The sequence below is a fragment of the Triplophysa rosa genome, linkage group LG11 (genome assembly GCF_024868665.1).
Source record: "Triplophysa rosa linkage group LG11, Trosa_1v2, whole genome shotgun sequence".
Taxonomy (NCBI): Eukaryota; Metazoa; Chordata; class Actinopteri; order Cypriniformes; family Nemacheilidae; genus Triplophysa; species Triplophysa rosa.
In genome coordinates, this window is record NC_079900.1 from 8863935 (window position 1) to 8882777 (window position 18843).

Genomic DNA, 18843 nt, shown 5'->3' on the forward strand with positions numbered 1-18843 from the left:
TGTGTGTGTGTGTGAGGGAAGGACAATGACAAAAATAGACCCTAATTTATCTCTCCATAAAGGTCACAGTTGTCCTTTTCTAAAATTCTCATTGCAAACTCAACAGGCCCAGAGGGTCCAGGACTTTCCTGCTCCACCTGCTGAGACAAAGACCACAGCGGTGGGCATGCGCTGGTGTGTTTCCTGCCCTCCCTTCAGTCCAGCAGCCCCCCACCAGCCCTTCACCTTAAATCTGTGTCTCACAACACTGATAGAAGCATTGACTTAAAGCGTGACTCATGTCACAAAACAAAAGGTTGCATGCAAGCACTTAATTAAAACTATAAAACTAGTTAAAAGCATGAACATGAGAACATGAGATCATGAAATCTGCCCTTACTGTCCATATCTAGCTCGCACTATCTCACCTAACGCTCTCTCTCTCTCTCTCTCTCTCTCAAGGTTGAAACAGCATTCACCCCCAAAGGGAACAAAGGACTTTGTTTTGTGACTGTTCAGTACAAATGGACAAACAAATACTCACCCCCCCCACACACAGACTGTGGCCACAGGGAGTCAACTAATAAACATAAAATGGTATAAAAGGTTCATATGTGTATTAGACATGCAAGCACGAAATAAATTGTGCCTCCACACTAGTATTCTGTCACAACAAACTTCTGAAATAACACAAATGTCAAAGGACTCTCTGGGGCAGAATGTCCCTCGTGGTTTCCCGCTAAGTTAAATAACTAATTTGTTTGTTTTGCATTCATTAATTCACAAGATTACTCAATGAGATGTAAGCGCTATTGAAACTGTTAGCAACACAGTTATGGCAATTCAATCTGGAGAGACGTTTTTCCAAAACTCACTTATTGCGCTGTCATTCCAAAACCTTGTAGGGTGGTTTCCCAGACAGGAAATAGACTAAAATAAAAGTAAGAGCTGTACACAAGTAATGTTTTTAGTAAGGCATGTTTGTTAAAACTACTTAGATTTTCTAATTAAACTAAGGCCTAGTCCTGGTTTAAGATAATCCCTCTCCGGGAAACTTTTCAGGAAATGGAAGAAACACTGCACTTTTTAAATGATTACATACTGTGCTGTCAAAGTTGACAAGCAGTTTTTAATACTTTTCATTGGTTAGATATTTGCAAAACTATGGAGATACAAGGTTTCAGAAGAACTTGTGACTGCGCTCTTGCACTTCAGAGAAAAATTATGGTCGAACACAGACACTTCTAACTCTAAATTCTGATAAGATAAGCTGTGATCACAGTGGCAAAAAGCAAAAATCTATGACCGTGCATTTTATATTAATGAATCGAGCTGCTTGGCAGCGATGAACAGTTAGTCTAATTAACTCCATTATGGGTGGATATTGCCCCATTTTTATAAAAGCAATAAGTCACTCAGGGCCATGCATTACTCTGGAATAGAGGTGCTATTTACTGATTAAAGTCTTTACTATTACTGGGTCTATAGCATGCGCATGGCACACACACACGCGCACACACACACACTTAGTTTTCTTGCCCGGCCCTTTGGCAGGAAGAGTGTACATGCTCAGCAAAATGCCCCTGTGCTCCAATCAAAGCCAATCTATAACCCCCATTTATCAACACCTCTTCTCTCTCACTCTCAATCTTACCACAGCGGTACACACAAAATATGAAATGTCCTATCAGCTAAGAAACTTAAGACAAAAGTCTCTTCGAGTTCGTAGATACACACAGGATGAACACTACTGTGAGCTTAAGTCAATTCAGGTCAAACAGCAGCGACATATTTGCCTGTAAAACATCACACAAGCGCACGCTGTAAAGCTGTTGTACTCACACATACTGGACATTCTGTCTCCAATGACTCGGTTTTCACTGTCTGCTTTCTCTCTTCTCTCCTAACATTCTTCCTTCTATTTGTTAGAGAAGCCTTGCAGATCTGAGACCATTGACCTCTAAGCAACTCTGGGCACATACATACACACATGTACTGTAAATAAAGACGCCTGTCGCAATAAAGAATGCTGAGTCTCAGAAACACACAATACCCCTGTTTACCCCAAAAAACTGGGTCAGAGGGGGTTGTGGTTTAAAGGGGGGAGTGTTGTGGTTTTGATGTGGGCTGCTGGGTGGGTTAATATCTTTGATGGCGGGGAAACAGACAGGAAAGCTGAAATTAAGGGGTGATTGCGTGTAACTAAAAACCTCTCCTCACATACGCACAAGAGAACAAAGTCATGCACACTTGTCATAGATAAGTGGGTATACAATATCTTTTTCCTATAACCTTATCGCTTAACCCCACCGCCTCGTCTCTCTAAAGCCCAATTCTTTCTCTCTTCTGTTCTTTCACAACCCACTGCTAAAAGGAAGGGAACTTCTTAATGTTTGCTCTTGTATTCATCTGCCCATCTTTTGTCATGGCTTAAATTAGAGCTTCCAGGGATCTCCAGCTCTTGCATTCTTATCCAAACCATTTCTTATCTATACGCCTCTCTCCTTATGCCTTTCTCTTGCAGTTAAGAGTTAGGCGAGATCACAATCGCAGGATTTCACAGCTACTTCCACAGACAGTCAGTGGGAAAAATCTCATTAAAATTCGACGCACTTTCCCTAAATGCGATAAGGGAACAATCATTTTAATGTGAGTATATTAGTTGAGAGAGAGAGCGAGAGAGAGAAGTTTTGGTGCTGGCACATTCAATGAAAACAATTTCTCCAGTAATTAGGATTTGTTATGGAGGCAATCTGTTGTAGATTACGGCCGGATGGAATTTAACATTAAAGATTAAAGTTTACTGCTGTTGCTTCAAAATGAAGTATGATAAGTTCATTTATGACAGAAATTCAGAATGGTCCTGCGTATTTTTTTTTATCCAGCAAGATATAGATCTGGTTCTGCATTTTAAAGACTGTTGCTTTGTGTGCATGTAAATTCTATGTGTGCTTCTATAGCAGCATTAACTGCATTAAACGTTTTCAAATACATTAAGACTCTTGTAAAACAACATTCAATACGGTGCACAAATCACATACATGGCAACAAACAGGACATCTGAAAAGCACTGCTCTTCTTAAACATTTTGATGAAATTTTATCCCTAAACTTTATGTCTAGCCAGGATGCTAGTGTAAATAAACCAAATTACTAAACTAACCCTAAACTGTATAGACCACTTTGCAAAAATGTAAACACTCCCAGAGGAAAGGAAAATCAAATATGAGATCTCCTTCTCATCTCACATCTTTTTCCTAGACAGAAATGAGATCGCGTGAACATCAAATTGAGACATAATATTAATTCTCATGCTTCTCACATGTTTCTCCTGAGACAAAAATGTCATTCTCTCATGTTTGTCTCCACTGAAATTCAGAAGAGATCTTTTATCAATTATCTCCTCAAAGTTTCATACGAGATTTTCATAACATCTCACACTGTGCTCAGACTTTTCTCCTTAGCTAGAAACTCTAACACTCTCAGATTTATAAATGTGAGAATGTTAGAGTCTCTATAGGGGGTGGGGACCTAGGAGGGACATGGGTGTGTTTGCTAGGGTGGGGAGGGGACTTGGGAGGGGCAGGACGGGAAGGGACAGACATGGGAGGGGAAGGCTGGGACAATAATGGCTGGACAGGGTTGGACGCCGGCTGACAAAGGCTAGGTGCCGGCTGGAAGACCGGCTGGACTCGACTGGACGCCGGCTGGACGGGACAGGATGCCGGCTGGAAGGCTGGCTGGACGGGACTGGACGCCGGCTGGAAGGCCGGCTGGACGTGACTGGATGCCGGCTGGAAGGTCGGCTGGACGGGACTGGACACCGGCTGCACCGGCTGGACTGCCGGCTGAAGCACCGGACTGGACGCAGGAAACACCGGACTGGACACGGGACTGGACGCCGGCTGCACCGGACTGGACGCCGGCTGGAAGACTGGCTGGGACGCCGGCTGCACCGGCTGGGACGCCGGCTGGATAACCGGCTGGGACGCCGGCTGCTTCACCTGCTGGATAACTGGCTGGGACGCCGGCTGGGTTGGGTTCCGTGCCTCCCTCCGTTGCCTCTTCTTTTTTAGCCGAGCCACCCGTCTGGTGGTCGGCTGGAGGAAGGAGGTGAAGGGCACGGCTGGCTCAGGGTTGGAGGTCTCTGATGAGGACCCCCACAACTCTCGCCTCCTTCTCTTGCCACCGAGGCTGGCTGGAGGTGAGGCTGCAGGGGGTGAGGCGGACGGTGTGGCGACACCCAAAACCCCGAACCGCAGGGTACGGTCTTCGGGGATTGTCGCCAGCCCCGTGAGAGGCTCTGCCATGGACGATCCCCTGGGCTCCTCACGATCCATCGCGAGCTGGACCTGGTCCACGAAGCCCAGGGGTCTCAACCGGCGCATCTCAGCTGGCTCGAAGGGTTCATCGAGGCAGCTGTTGAAGATTACCTTTAATTCTGCCTCGGTGAACCCCCAGTAGCGCGCGGTGGACAGGAAGTCCATGGCGAAGTCTTTCACGGGGGTCCCCTTCTGACGAAAGCCAAACAAGAGGTGAGCATGGCGGCTCCTGAATGCCTCGTCCGACTCCATCAAGCCTGCTGGGTTCTTTTTTGGTCGGTTCATTCTGTCACGAACGAGGGGAGACAGAACCCAAGCGCAGGCAGGTGAAGGGTTAACACAAATTACTTTAATAATAACAGGAACAAAAAACCCACGATGGGGAAAACACACAGAAACTAAAATAAGAAGTCAAACTAAAATCCTTCCCGAACGGGGAATAATGTACACACAAAGAATAGTCCAAATAATAAATCCAAACACGAATTAATAGTCCATGGAAACACTTAATCCACGATGAATAAAGAACAAGGAGCACGCATACAATAATATACACAATGAACTGACAAGGACTGGGAATAAAGACAGGACTTATAAAGGGGAAAACTAACGAAGGATAATATGACAGGGATGGTGACGGGCAGGTGACAAGACTTAACATAAATGGGAACTGGCGGGAAGATGATTGGGACAGGTGAGGGAGATGNAAAAAAGAACCCAGCAGGCTTGATGGAGTCGGACGAGGCATTCAGGAGCCGCCAGGCTCACCTCTTGTTTGGCTTCCTCAGAAGGGGACCCCGTGAAAGACTTCGCCATGGACTTCCTGTCCACCGCGCCTCACTCGGGGTTCACCGAGGCAGAATTAAAGGTAATCTTCAACAGCTGCCTCGATGAACCCTTCGAGCCAGCTGAGATGCGCCGGTTGAGACCCCCTGGTTTCGTGGACCAGGTCCAGCTCGCGATGGATCGTGAGGAGCCCAGGGGATCGTCCATGGCGGAGCCTCTCACGGGGCTGGCGACAATCCCCGAAGACCGTACCCTGGGATCGGGGTTTGTCGCCACACCGTCCGCCTCACCCCCTGCAGCCTCACCTCCAGCCAGCCTCGGTGGCAAGAGGGGGAGGCGAGAGTCGTGGGGGTCCTCATCAGAGGCCTCCAACCCTGAGCCAGCCGTGCCCTTCACCTCCTTCCTCCAGCCGACCACCAGAGGGTGGCTCGGCTAAAAAAGAAGAGACGAGGGAGGCACGGAACCCAACCCAGCCGGTTATCCAGCCGGCGTCCCAGCCGGTCGATGAGCGGTTCCAGCCGTACCAGCGGTGTCCCAGCCGGACGATCCCAGCCGGTCCCGCAGGAGCCGGGCTCCTCCAGCACGTCTCAGCAGCGGTCCAGTCCGTGGCTCGCGCGTACAGACATCGAATAGGTCCAGGTCGTGTATCCTTAGGTTCAGTGGTGTTCAGCGGAGTCCCAGCCGTTGCGCGGTGTCCAGTGTTCCCGTCAGCGGACCTTCGTATTATATTGCGGAGCCGTCGTATCCTGTTGCATCTTCAGGCAGTACGATCGGTTCGCCACTCTCTTATACGACGGCGTCCTGTCCGTACGGCAGTCCTTACGGCAGAATCATGCGTCGGCCGTTCCAGTAACCGTGTGCAGCTCGAGCAGTCTTCACGGCGGGCACCTACTTGAGAACTTATTGTCAGCGGCTCCTGCACTATCTCCACTTGGTCTGTTGTTTCCTTCCGTCTGCCTCGATGTAAGTCCCACGTATGTCAAATCACAGCGCGGCCATGGTCGTGCTATATCGCGTGTTTCACTTCGACTTGCTCTACTCCAGTTTAGTGTTGCAGCTTTTTTCCATCCCCACCCATCTGCCTTCCGTTAATGTTTTTCTTTGATATGTTACCTCGAGCAACTCCCGTTCGCTTTTCAGTGTCGGCCACATGCCCCTAGTATGTTCTGTTTTGTCTTGTGATGTCGATCTTTCTTGTTCTGTCATGTTTGTCCGCTGAATGTTGTCCCGCGTTGAGGCTCGTTACGAGGTGTTCGGCGGCCTTTGGAGCGGGGGGTACTTTGTTTCAGGGCGTCCTGTCCTTTCTATTAGGCGGGAAGTTGTTTATGTCTTGTGGACGAGGGGTCGTGACGTACCATGTCTCGTGTGTGTATATGTTTGTCATTGTGTGGTTTAGACACGTGAGGTTTGTTGTGACATTTCGCGTAGGTGTCTAACTGTTTTAGTTTGAATCTCCGCACCCTTAGTTTCCTCTCGTTAGTGTTTCATCTCTCCATCACCTGTCCCAATACATCTTCCGCAGTTGTCACATTTATGTTAAGTCTTGTACCTGATGGCCCGTCAGCATCCCCTGCATGTATAAATATACCTCATTAGCTTAGTTCCCCTTTATAAGTCTGTCTTTTTATTGCTCCAGTCCTGTCAGTTTCATTGTGTAAAGTGTATGGCGTGCTCCTTGTTCACTGTCCTCGATGTTCTTTCACTTCTGATCGTTGGATTACGTGTTTCCATGGACTATTATTTCGTGTTTGGATTTATTATTTGGACTATTCTTTGTGTGTACATTATTCCCCATTCGGGAAGGATTTTAGTTTGACTTCTTATTTTAGTTTCTGTGTGTTTTCCCCATCGTGGGTTTTTTGTTCCTGTTGTTATTATTAAAGTAATTTGTGTTAACCCTTCACCTGCCTGCGCTTGGGTTCTGTCTCCCCTCTTTCGTGACAGAGATTTAATCATATACAGTGCCGATCCTATGTCTGGGGGCCCGAAACAAACCTTTGCGAGGTGGCCTTTGTCATAATAGTTTAATATAGATATAAACATAACTGTAACTATAAGAAATCAAAATAATAAATCAATTAACACACTTAAAGAATGAAGACAAAAAAAACATGAAACTGAATAAATAAGTAAAACTGAATCCAAATTTTGATTAAAGTAAAGTAATGCATGGCTTTGGAACCATCTAGCTGTCAAAAAAGGAATATAACACGCAAATGCTGTGTTGTTTTTACTAACAAAATGAGAGGTTGAATAAAAAAATAAAGCATGATAAATATAGTTTACTCAAGAAAGCTAAGCATACGAATCAATAATTCTACGTGATGGGTAATGGGCATTGTTTTTTTAAATACATTCATGAGTCATCATAACTGAACTGGATTTTGATTTTTTTTTTAAGCCGCTTTAAAACACATAAGAGTGTTTTCGTTGTTGATGTGTAATGACACATACTAAAAATGACATTTTCATGGGCAAACGAAACTTGAAATTTGGAAATATGTACTGGAGAATTGTATTTTTATTGCCAAACCAAATAAGACTTTAAAATACTGCAAAAACACATGCCTTCTTGATCTTTTTCTTTTGAGTTTTTTTTTTTTTTGCTTTTCTCTGCTCCAGACCGATAGCTCCATTTTAAACGTGCATGTCATTACATGTCACAACACTGCATGATGACCGAATACGTAACAGTTATTAATGATTAAAAAAGGACATTTTCAAATGACTCATCTAAAGTTGAAGCCACATGTTTGCAAGTTAAAAATATTTTTTTTTTTAGGTTATAGTGATTTTGATTCGTGGGCCCCCTGGTGGTGCAGGGACGTAACTTGCGTACTTTGCTAATAGGAAGGATCAGCTCTGATCATATAAGTAAAATGAAATAACTAAATGAAAAAATGAAACCGGAAGTGCTTCTGGACCAGCCCAGAGGAAACATTTTTTGCTCATTGGTTGCTTTTTCTAAGCTCAGGAGAAATAGTTGTGATTCTCCTAAGTTTCTTGATTATATGTCAGCAGTTTATCAGAAATTTCTCTTTAAATTCCTTAAAAGAAACAAAAATAGACGCAAATGAGAGATGTCTAAGAGAGTCAAAACTGAGATTGTGGTGAGAGAAGCTTGGGAAATCTCTTTATTGTCTAATATAGGTATCAGCTTTGTCTTGTTTCTCCTAAAATCCATTAGGATAAATAAAAGTAGACACAAGCGAGACATGAGAAAGTCATGAAAAGAAGAAAAACTGGAGAACTTTTATTGTTGTGTTTTTTTATGAAGATGATGATATTGTTTTTCACATTCATTGGACATGACCGTTGGATGAGAGACAGGAAGGGAAGAGGAGAGTACCTTTAGCTGGGATTCGAACTTGTGCTGCCTGAGGTGCTGTTGTGCTTCGATGTTGATGTGCTGCCCACAAGGCTATGTTTCTGACAGGGATTTACCTTAGTTCAGGATACTCAGTGCTGATTATTCTCTTACATGTCTCATTTATGTATCAGCTTTGTCTTCCGGTGCCAGCTGCATATAATTAGTTGAATAGTAGTTACTTAAGAACAAGTAGTCGTTGCCCTAGTAAAGAAAACAATTTATTTAAAATACATTTATTTCATACCAAGTATAGTTTAAATGTATTAACCTATTTACTGACATGACCTACTGATATAAAATTATAATTAAACTTTATTTGGAGTACTACTTATACACAATGCACATTTCTTCATATTAAGCCTGTGTTTTAATAAAAATGTGTTCTAATGTCTCTTTTGATAAGGATTTTTTAATAAAATCAATCTTTCAATGCAAGATATTTAAAGTGTACCTGAAGTATACTTGCAATAGTTCCACTTTAGCACAATCAAATACACTTAAATGTATCTTTAGTTGGACTTCAACACTATTTCTGAACAATTAAAGTATATTAAGTACAACATTTGTTGTTCCCATTTAGCAGACTTAAGTATACCAATTTAGTATACTACAAATACAATCGCAGTGTATTTTCATTAAGTACATACGTAATATGTAAATGTATTGCAGTATACTTAGCATGAAATAAATATATTTCAAATACATTTTAATATATTTATTTTTCACTAGGGTAACCAAAGGGCAATCAGTCTATACCAGGCTTAAAAAAATGATGACTAACTTTTAAAAGTAGTCTAAGAAGTTTTTGCAACCAGCCCCAGATATCTTAAATTTCATTTTAGGAGAAATGTGTTCAATTAAAATGTTTTACTAATATTGTTAATATAGAAACTATCATTTAAATAGCATGATACGTTTCAGAATATCAAGGCTGACTCGTTTAAATTTATCTTCAAAGCCCAGCATTGTATATGGAGTGCATATTCCAATCAAGGAATTCAATATGATTGAGTCAAACTGAATAATTACTGTCCAATCTGCAAGAATGACAAAATACAAAAGTGATTTGGAGTTGTTCCCTGGCCTGTGTCCCCTGAAGTTGGCTGATGCTCTTTTTGAGAAGCAACTGAAGCGTGAAATTCCCAGATAACTCGACAAACATTCAAGAAAGGTAATGTAAAAAATATAATATATAATATTTAAACTAAATATATGAAAATAGTAAAGAATAATAAAAATAAGATGAATAAGGATAAGAAATTAAATACAAAACAAATGTCTATACTCCCAAATCAGAATCGAACAGTACAGAGACTGCTTTGATCAGAGTTACAAATGATCTGCTATTGGCGTCTGACCGAGGTTGTATCTCGTTATTGGTGCTGCTAGACCTTAGTGCTGCATTCGATACCATTGACCACAGCACACTCCTACATAGACTCGAAAGTTACGTCGGCATTAAAGGAATAGCTTTGAAATGGTTTAAATCTTATTTATCCGACCGTTTTCAATTTGTAGCAATAAACAATGAGGTGTCACGCAAATCGCAAGTCCAGTACGGTGTACCACAGGGCTCAGTCTTAGGCCTCTGCTCTTCGCATTATACATGCTACCTCTAGGAGATATAATAAAGCGACACGGAGTTAGCTTTCACTGTTATGCTGATGATACTCAACTTTATATTTCCTCGAAGCCTCATGAAACACAGCAGTTCCATCGAATAATGGAATGCATAGTCGATATAAAAAACTGGATGAGTAACAACTTTTTATTACTGAACTCGGACAAAACGGAAGTGTTACTTATTGGACCGAAAACTGCTATAAGTAACAACCAAGAATACTGTTTAACTATTGACGGATGTTCCATAAAACCCTCGTCGTCAGCAAAGAATCTTGGCGTTCTATTCGATAGTAATCTGTCATTTGAGAGCCACGTCGCCAACACCTGTAAAATTGCGTTTTTCCATTTTAAGAATATATCTAAACTACGTCATATGCTGTCAATCTCAGATGCAGAGAAGTTAATTCATGCATTCATGACATCAAGACTAGATTACTGTAATGCACTGTTAGGTGGTTGCCCTGCAGGCTTATTACAAAAACTCCAATTGGTCCAAAACGCGGCAGCTCGAGTTCTTACACGTACAAAAAAGTATGAACATATTAGCCCGGTTCTGTCAACCTTGCACTGGTTACCTATAAAGCGTCGCGTTAACTTTAAAATCTTGCTTATTACCTATAAAGCCCTACATGGTTTAGCTCCTCGGTACTTGAGTGAACTCCTCTTGTATTACAGTCCTTCACGTGCATTACGCTCTCAGGCGTCCTGTCAGTTGGTAATACCTAGAATTTCAAATTCAATTGCAGGTGGTAGATCCTTTTCGTATCTAGCGCCTAAACTTTGGAATAGTCTTCCCTGCACTGTCCGGGAGGCAGACACACTCTGTCATTTTAAATCTAGACTAAAGACGCATCTTTTTAATCTTGCATTCACTACACTTCCATAATATAAATCCTCTGAGGGTTTAGGCTGCATTAGTTAGATCAACCGGAACCAGGAACACTTCCAACAACAACTGATGTACTTGTTGCATCAAAGAGTGCAGAACCGTACTCTACTCTCAGCCAGTCTTGTTTCATTGTTCCAGCACAGTGAGCAGGATGCAGTTCATGCCCAGACCTGATGGTAGAGTGGAGAATGGGAAGCGGTGACCTAACGTCTTCACTACAAATTTCAAATGCTATAAGATTATTAATGATAATCTTAAAACTATAATTTACCTTATTAGTAAGTTTATTTATTTTTATTTAGCCTTGTTGTGCAAGCACTGTCGGCTTGTGCAGAGGCAGCAGCTTTTGCCAGAGGGAAACTGGAATCCCCTGGTTGGGCCTGGGTTCTCCTGAAGTTTTTTTTCTCAATTGGAGTTTTGGGTTCCTCGCCACCGTTTGCATACTGTTTTGCACTATTTGCCTGTCCGGAGGGGGAGCTGCTTTAGAATTTTAAAGTTTTACTTATTTAATATTTACTTAATTAAAAAGAGATTTCAGTAACATCTCACACTGTGCTCAGCTTATTCTCCTTAGCTAGAGACTCTAACATCCTCACATTTATCTCCTCTAAAGTTTCATAAGAGATCTCCATAACATCTCACACTGTGCTCAGATTATTCTCCTTAGCTAGAGACTACTAACATGCGTTCTCACATTTATCTGCACTCTGAAAGTTTCATAAGAGTCTTCAGTAATGCGGACATACTACTGTCTGAGAACTTAGTAGAGATGTCTACTTGAGCAGATATCAGATAGTGAAAGAGCTTTGTGGAGATACTAGACGAGCATATCGTTCTGATTTTCAGTTGGAGCATTCTGATATGCATGTTCATTGTCTGATCTAGAAGAGCGTCGTGAACTGTCATAGATAAGTGGGTATACAATATCTTTATCCTATAACCTTATCGCTTAACCCCACCGCCTCGTCTCTCTAAAGCCCAATTCTTTCTCTCTTCTGTTCTTTCACAACCCACTGCTAAAAGGAAGGGAACTTCTTAATGTTTGCTCTTGTATTCATCTGCCCATCTTTAGTCATGGCTTAAATTAGAGCTTCCAGGGATCTCCAGCTCTTGCATTCTTATCCAAACCATTTCTTATCTATACGCCTCTCTCCTTATGCCTTTCTCTTGCAGTTAAGAGTTAGGCGAGATCACAATCGCAGGATTTCACAGCTACTTCCACAGACAGTCAGTGGGAAAAATCTCATTAAAATTCGACGCACTTTCCCTAAATGCGATAAGGGAACAATCATTTTAATGTGAGTATATTAGTTGAGAGAGAGAGCGAGAGAGAGAAGTTTTGGTGCTGGCACATTCAATGAAAACAATTTCTCCAGTAATTAGGATTTGTTATGGAGGCAATCTGTTGTAGATTACGGCCGGATGGAATTTAACATTAAAGATTAAAGTTTACTGCTGTTGCTTCAAAATGAAGTATGATAAGTTCATTTATGACAGAAACTCAGAATGGTCCTGCGTATTTTTTTTTATCCAGCAAGATATAGATCTGGTTCTGCATTTTAAAGACTGTTGCTTTGTGTGCATGTAAATTCTATGTGTGCTTCTATAGCAGCATTAACTGCATTAAACGTTTTCAAATACATTAAGACTCTTGTAAAACAACATTCAATACGGTGCACAAATCACATACATGGCAACAAACAGGACATCTGAAAAGCACTGCTCTTCTTAAACATTTTGATGAAATTTTATCCCTAAACTTTATGTCTAGCCAGGATGCTAGTGTAAATAAACCAAATTACTAAACTAACCCTAAACTGTATAGACCACTTTGCAAAAATGTAAACACTCCCAGAGGAAAGGAAAATCAAATATGAGATCTCCTTCTCATCTCACATCTTTATCCTAGACAGAAATGAGATCGCGTGAACATCAAATTGAGACATAATATTAAATCTCATGCTTCTCACATGTTTCTCCTGAGACAAAAATGTCATTCTCTCATGTTTGTCTCCACTGAAATTCAGAAGAGATCTTTTATCAATTATCTCCTCAAAGTTTCATACGAGATTTTCATAACATCTCACACTGTGCTCAGACTTTTCTCCTTAGCTAGAAACTCTAACACTCTCAGATTTATAAATGTGAGAATGTTAGAGTCTCTAATGAAACTTTAGAGGAGATAAATGTGAGAATGTTAGAGTCTCTAGCTAAGGAGAATAATCTGAGCACAGTGTGAGATGTTACTGAGATCTCTTATGAAACTTTAGAGGAGATAAATGTGAGGATGTTAGAGTCTCTAGCTAAGGAGAATAATCTGAGCACAGTGTGAGATGTTACTGAGATCTCTTATGAAACTTTAGAGGAGATAAATGTGAGGATGTTAGAGTCTCTAGCTAAGGAGAATAATCTGAGCACAGTGTGAGATGTTACTGAGATCTCTTATGAAACTTTAGAGGAGATAAATGTGAGGATGTTAGAGTCTCTAGCTAAGGAGAATAATCTGAGCACAGTGTGAGATGTTATGGAGATCTCTTATGAAACTTTAGAGGAGATAAATGTGAGGATGTTAGAGTCTCTAGCTAAGGAGAATAAGCTGAGCACAGTGTGAGATGTTACTGAAATCTCTTTTTAATTAAGTAAATATTAAATAAGTAAAACTTTAAAATTCTAAAGCAGCTCCCCCTCCGGACAGGCAAATAGTGCAAAACAGTATGCAAACGGTGGCGAGGAACCCAAAACTCCAATTGAGAAAAAAAACTTCAGGAGAACCCAGGCCCAACCAGGGGATTCCAGTTTCCCTCTGGCAAAAGCTGCTGCCTCTGCACAAGCCGACAGTGCTTGCACAACAAGGCTAAATAAAAATAAATAAACTTACTAATAAGGTAAATTATAGTTTTAAGATTATCATTAATAATCTTATAGCATTTGAAATTTGTAGTGAAGACGTTAGGTCACCGCTTCCCATTCTCCACTCTACCATCAGGTCTGGGCATGAACTGCATCCTGCTCACTGTGCTGGAACAATGAAACAAGACTGGCTGAGAGTAGAGTACGGTTCTGCACTCTTTGATGCAACAAGTACATCAGTTGTTGTTGGAAGTGTTCCTGGTTCCGGTTGATCTAACTAATGCAGCCTATACCCTCAGAGGATTTATATTATGGAAGTGTAGTGTATGCAAGATTAAAAAGATGCGTCTTTAGTCTAGATTTAAATTGACAGAGTGTGTCTGCCTCCCGGACAGTGCAGGGAAGACTATTCCAAAGTTTAGGCGCTAGATACGAAAAGGATCTACCACCTGCAATTGAATTTGAAATTCTAGGTATTACCAACTGACAGGACGCCTGAGAGCGTAATGCACGTGAAGGACTGTAATACAAGAGGAGTTCACTCAAGTACCGAGGAGCTAAACCATGTAGGGCTTTATAGGTAATAAGCAAGATTTTAAAGTTAACGCGACGCTTTATAGGTAACCAGTGCAAGGTTGACAGAACCGGGCTAATATGTTCATACTTTTTTGTGTGTGTAAGAACTCGAGCTGCCGCGTTTTGGACCAGTTGGAGTTTTTGTAATAAGCCTGCAGGGCAACCACCTAACAGTGCATTACAGTAATCTAGTCTTGATGTCATGAATGCATGAATTAACTTCTCTGCATCTGACAGTGACAGCATATGACGTAGTTTAGATATATTCTTAAAATGGAAAAACGCAATTTTACAGGTGTTGACGACGTGGCTCTCAAATGAAAGATTACTATCGAATAGAACGCCAAGAATCTTAGCTGACGACGAGGGTTTTATGGAACATCCATCATAAGTTAAGCAGTATTCTTGGTTGTTACGTATGGCAGTAATAAAAAGTTGTTACTCATCCAGTTTTTTATATCGACTATGCATTCCATTATTCGATGGAACTGCTGTGTTTCATGAGGCTTCGAGGAAATATAAAGTTGAGTCTCATCAGCATAACAGTGAAAGCTAACTCTGTGTCGCTTTATTATATCTCCTAGAGGTAGCATGTATAATGCGAAGAGCAGAGGCCTAAGACTGAGCCCTGTGGTACACCGTACTGGACTTGCGATTTGCGTGACACCTCATTGTTTATTGCTACAAATTGAAAACGGTCGGATAAATAAGATTTAAACCATTTCAAAGCTATTCCTTTAATGCCGACGTAACTTTCGAGTCTATGTAGGAGTGTGCTGTGGTCAATGGCGTCGAATGCAGCACTAAGGTCTAGCAGCACCAATAACGAGATACAACCTCGGTCAGACGCCAATAGCAGATCATTTGTAACTCTGATCAAAGCTGTCTCTGTACTGTTCGATTCTGATTTGGGAGTATAGACATTTGTTTTGTATTTAATTTCTTATCCTTATTAATCTTATTTTTATTATTCTTTACTATTTTCATATATTTAGTTTAAATATTATATATTATATTTTTTACATTACCTTTCTTGAATGTTTGTCGAGTTATCTGGGAATTTCACGCTTCAGTTGCTTCTCAAAAAGAGCATCAGCCAACTTCAGGGGACACAGGCCAGGGAACAACTCCAAATCACTTTTGTATTTTGTCATTCTTGCAGATTGGACAGTAATTATTCAGTTTGACTCAATCATATTGAATTCCTTGATTGGAATATGCACTCCATATACAATGCTGGGCTTTGAAGATAAATTTAAACGAGTCAGCCTTGATATTCTGAAACGTATCATGCTATTTAAATGATAGTTTCTATATTAACAATATTAGTAAAACATTTTAATTGAACACATTTCTCCTAAAATGAAATTTAAGATATCTGGGGCTGGTTGCAAAAACTTCTTAGACTACTTTTAAAAGTTAGTCATCATTTTTTTAAGCCTGGTATAGACTGATTGCCCTTTGGTTACCCTAGTGAAAAATAAATATATTAAAATGTATTTGAAATATATTTATTTCATGCTAAGTATACTGCAATACATTTACATATTACGTATGTACTTAATGAAAATACACTGCGATTGTATTTGTTGTATACTAAATTGGTATACTTAAGTCTGCTAAATGGGAACAACAAATGTTGTACTTAATATACTTTAATTGTTCAGAAATAGTGTTGAAGTCCAACTAAAGATACATTTAAGTGTATTTGATTGTGCTAAAGTGGAACTATTGCAAGTATACTTCAGGTACACTTTAAATATCTTGCATTGAAAGATTGATTTTATTAAAAAATCATAAAATCCTTATCAAAAGAGATATTAGAACACATTTTTATTAAAACACAGGCTTAATATGAAGAAATGTGCATTGTGTATAAGTAGTACTCCAAATAAAGTTTAATTATAATTTTATATCAGTAGGTCATGTCAGTAAATAGGTTAATACATTTAAACTATACTTGGTATGAAATAAATGTATTTTAAATAAATTGTTTTCTTTACTAGGGCAACGACTACTTGTTCTTAAGTAACTACTATTCAACTAATTATATGCAGCTGGCACCTGAAGACAAAGCTGATACATAAATGAGACATGTAAGAGAATAATCAGCACTGAGTATCCTGAACTAAGGTAAATCCCTGTCAGAAACATAGCCTTGTGGGCAGCACATCAACATCGAAGCACAACAGCACCTCAGGCAGCACAAGTTCGAATCCCAGCTAAAGGTACTCTCCTCTTCCCTTCCTGTCTCTCATCCAACGGTCATGTCCAATGAATGTGAAAAACAATATCATCATCTTCATAAAAAAACACAACAATAAAAGTTCTCCAGTTTTTCTTCTTTTCATGACTTTCTCATGTCTCGCTTGTGTCTACTTTTATTTATCCTAATGGATTTTAGGAGAAACAATACAAAGCTGATACCTATATTAGACAATAAAGAGATTTCCCAAGCTTCTCTCACCACAATCTCAGTTTTGACTCTCTTAGACATCTCTCATTTGCGTCTATTTTTGTTTCTTTTAAGGAATTTAAAGAGAAATTTCTGATAAACTGCTGACATATAATCAAGAAACTTAGGAGAATCACAACTATTTCTCCTGAGCTTAGAAAAAGCAACCAATGAGCAAAAAATGTTTCCTCTGGGCTGGTCCAGAAGCACTTCCGGTTTCATTTTTTCATTTAGTTATTTCATTTTACTTATATGATCAGAGCTGATCCTTCCTATTAGCAAAGTACGCAAGTTACGTCCCTGCACCACCAGGGGGCCCACGAATCAAAATCACTATAACCTAAAAAAAAAAATATTTTTAACTTGCAAACATGTGGCTTCAACTTTAGATGAGTCATTTGAAAATGTCCTTTTTTAATCATTAATAACTGTTACGTATTCGGTCATCATGCAGTGTTGTGACATGTAATGACATGCACGTTTAAAATGGAGCTATCGGTCTGGAGCAGAGAAAAGCAAAAAAAAAAAAAACTCAAAAGAAAAAGATCAAGAAGGCATGTGTTTTTGCAGTATTTTAAAGTCTTATTTGGTTTGGCAATAAAAATACAATTCTCCAGTACATATTTCCAAATTTCAAGTTTCGTTTGCCCATGAAAATGTCATTTTTAGTATGTGTCATTACACATCAACAACGAAAACACTCTTATGTGTTTTAAAGCGGCTTAAAATCAAAATCAAAATCCAGTTCAGTTATGATGACTCATGAATGTATTTAAAAAAACAATGCCCATTACCCATCACGTAGAATTATTGATTCGTATGCTTAGCTTTCTTGAGTAAACTATATTTATCATGCTTTATTTTTTTATTCAACCTCTCATTTTGTTAGTAAAAACAACACAGCATTTGCGTGTTATATTCCTTTTTTGACAGCTAGATGGTTCCAAAGCCATGCATTACTTTACTTTAATCAAAATTTGGATTCAGTTTTACTTATTTATTCAGTTTCATGTTTTTTTTGTCTTCATTCTTTAAGTGTGTTAATTGATTTATTATTTTGATTTCTTATAGTTACAGTTATGTTTATATCTATATTAAACTATTATGACAAAGGCCACCTCGCAAAGGTTTGTTTCGGGCCCCCAGACATAGGATCGGCACTGTATATGATTAAATCTCTGTCACGAATGAGGGGAGACAGAACCCAAGCGCAGGCAGGTGAAGGGTTAACACAAATTACTTTAATAATAACAACAGGAACAAAAAACCCACGATGGGGAAAACACACAGAAACTAAAATAAGAAGTCAAACTAAAATCCTTCCCGAATGGGGAATAATGTACACACAAAGAATAGTCCAAATAATAAATCCAAACACGAAATAATAGTCCATGGAAACACGTAATCCACGATGAATAAAGAACAAGGACATGGAACAAGGAGCACGCATACAATAATATACACAATGAACTGACAAGGACTGGGAATAAAGACAGGACTTATAAAGGGGAAAACTAATGAAGGATAATATGACAGGGATGGTGACGGGCAGGTGACAAGACTTAACATAAATGGGAACTGGCGGGAAGATGATTGGGACAGGTGAGGGAGATGAAACACTAACGGAGAAACAAGGGGGCGGAGTTAAACGAAAGACAGGAGGACACGCGGCGAAATGTCACAACAAACCTCCACGTGTCTCCACACAAGACAAAACATATACACACAAGACATGGTACTGTCACGACCCTGTCCACAAGACATGAAAACTCCGAATAGGAAGGACAGGACCCTGACAATCTCTTCATTAAACATTTTTATTCAGTTATAAATATTCTTTTGGCTGTATTTTGTTCAAACAGTTGTGCAGTGTTGAAAATCTGAAACAGGAAGTTCTTCTGGACGAGTGTTGGACCAGTCTTGTTTATATTTTCCGAAGTGGTCAATACACATTTATACACAACAAGAACTGTACATGATATCAAAATATAAAT

At 40.1% G+C, this 18843-nt stretch overlaps 1 protein-coding gene across 1 annotated transcript in view; it reads right to left on the reverse strand.

Moving 5' to 3' along the window:
- gjc1 (gap junction protein gamma 1) overlaps positions 1-18843 on the reverse strand; it is a 44258-nt gene that overhangs the window by 5546 nt on the left and 19869 nt on the right. The gene's annotated exons all lie outside the window — the stretch shown is intronic.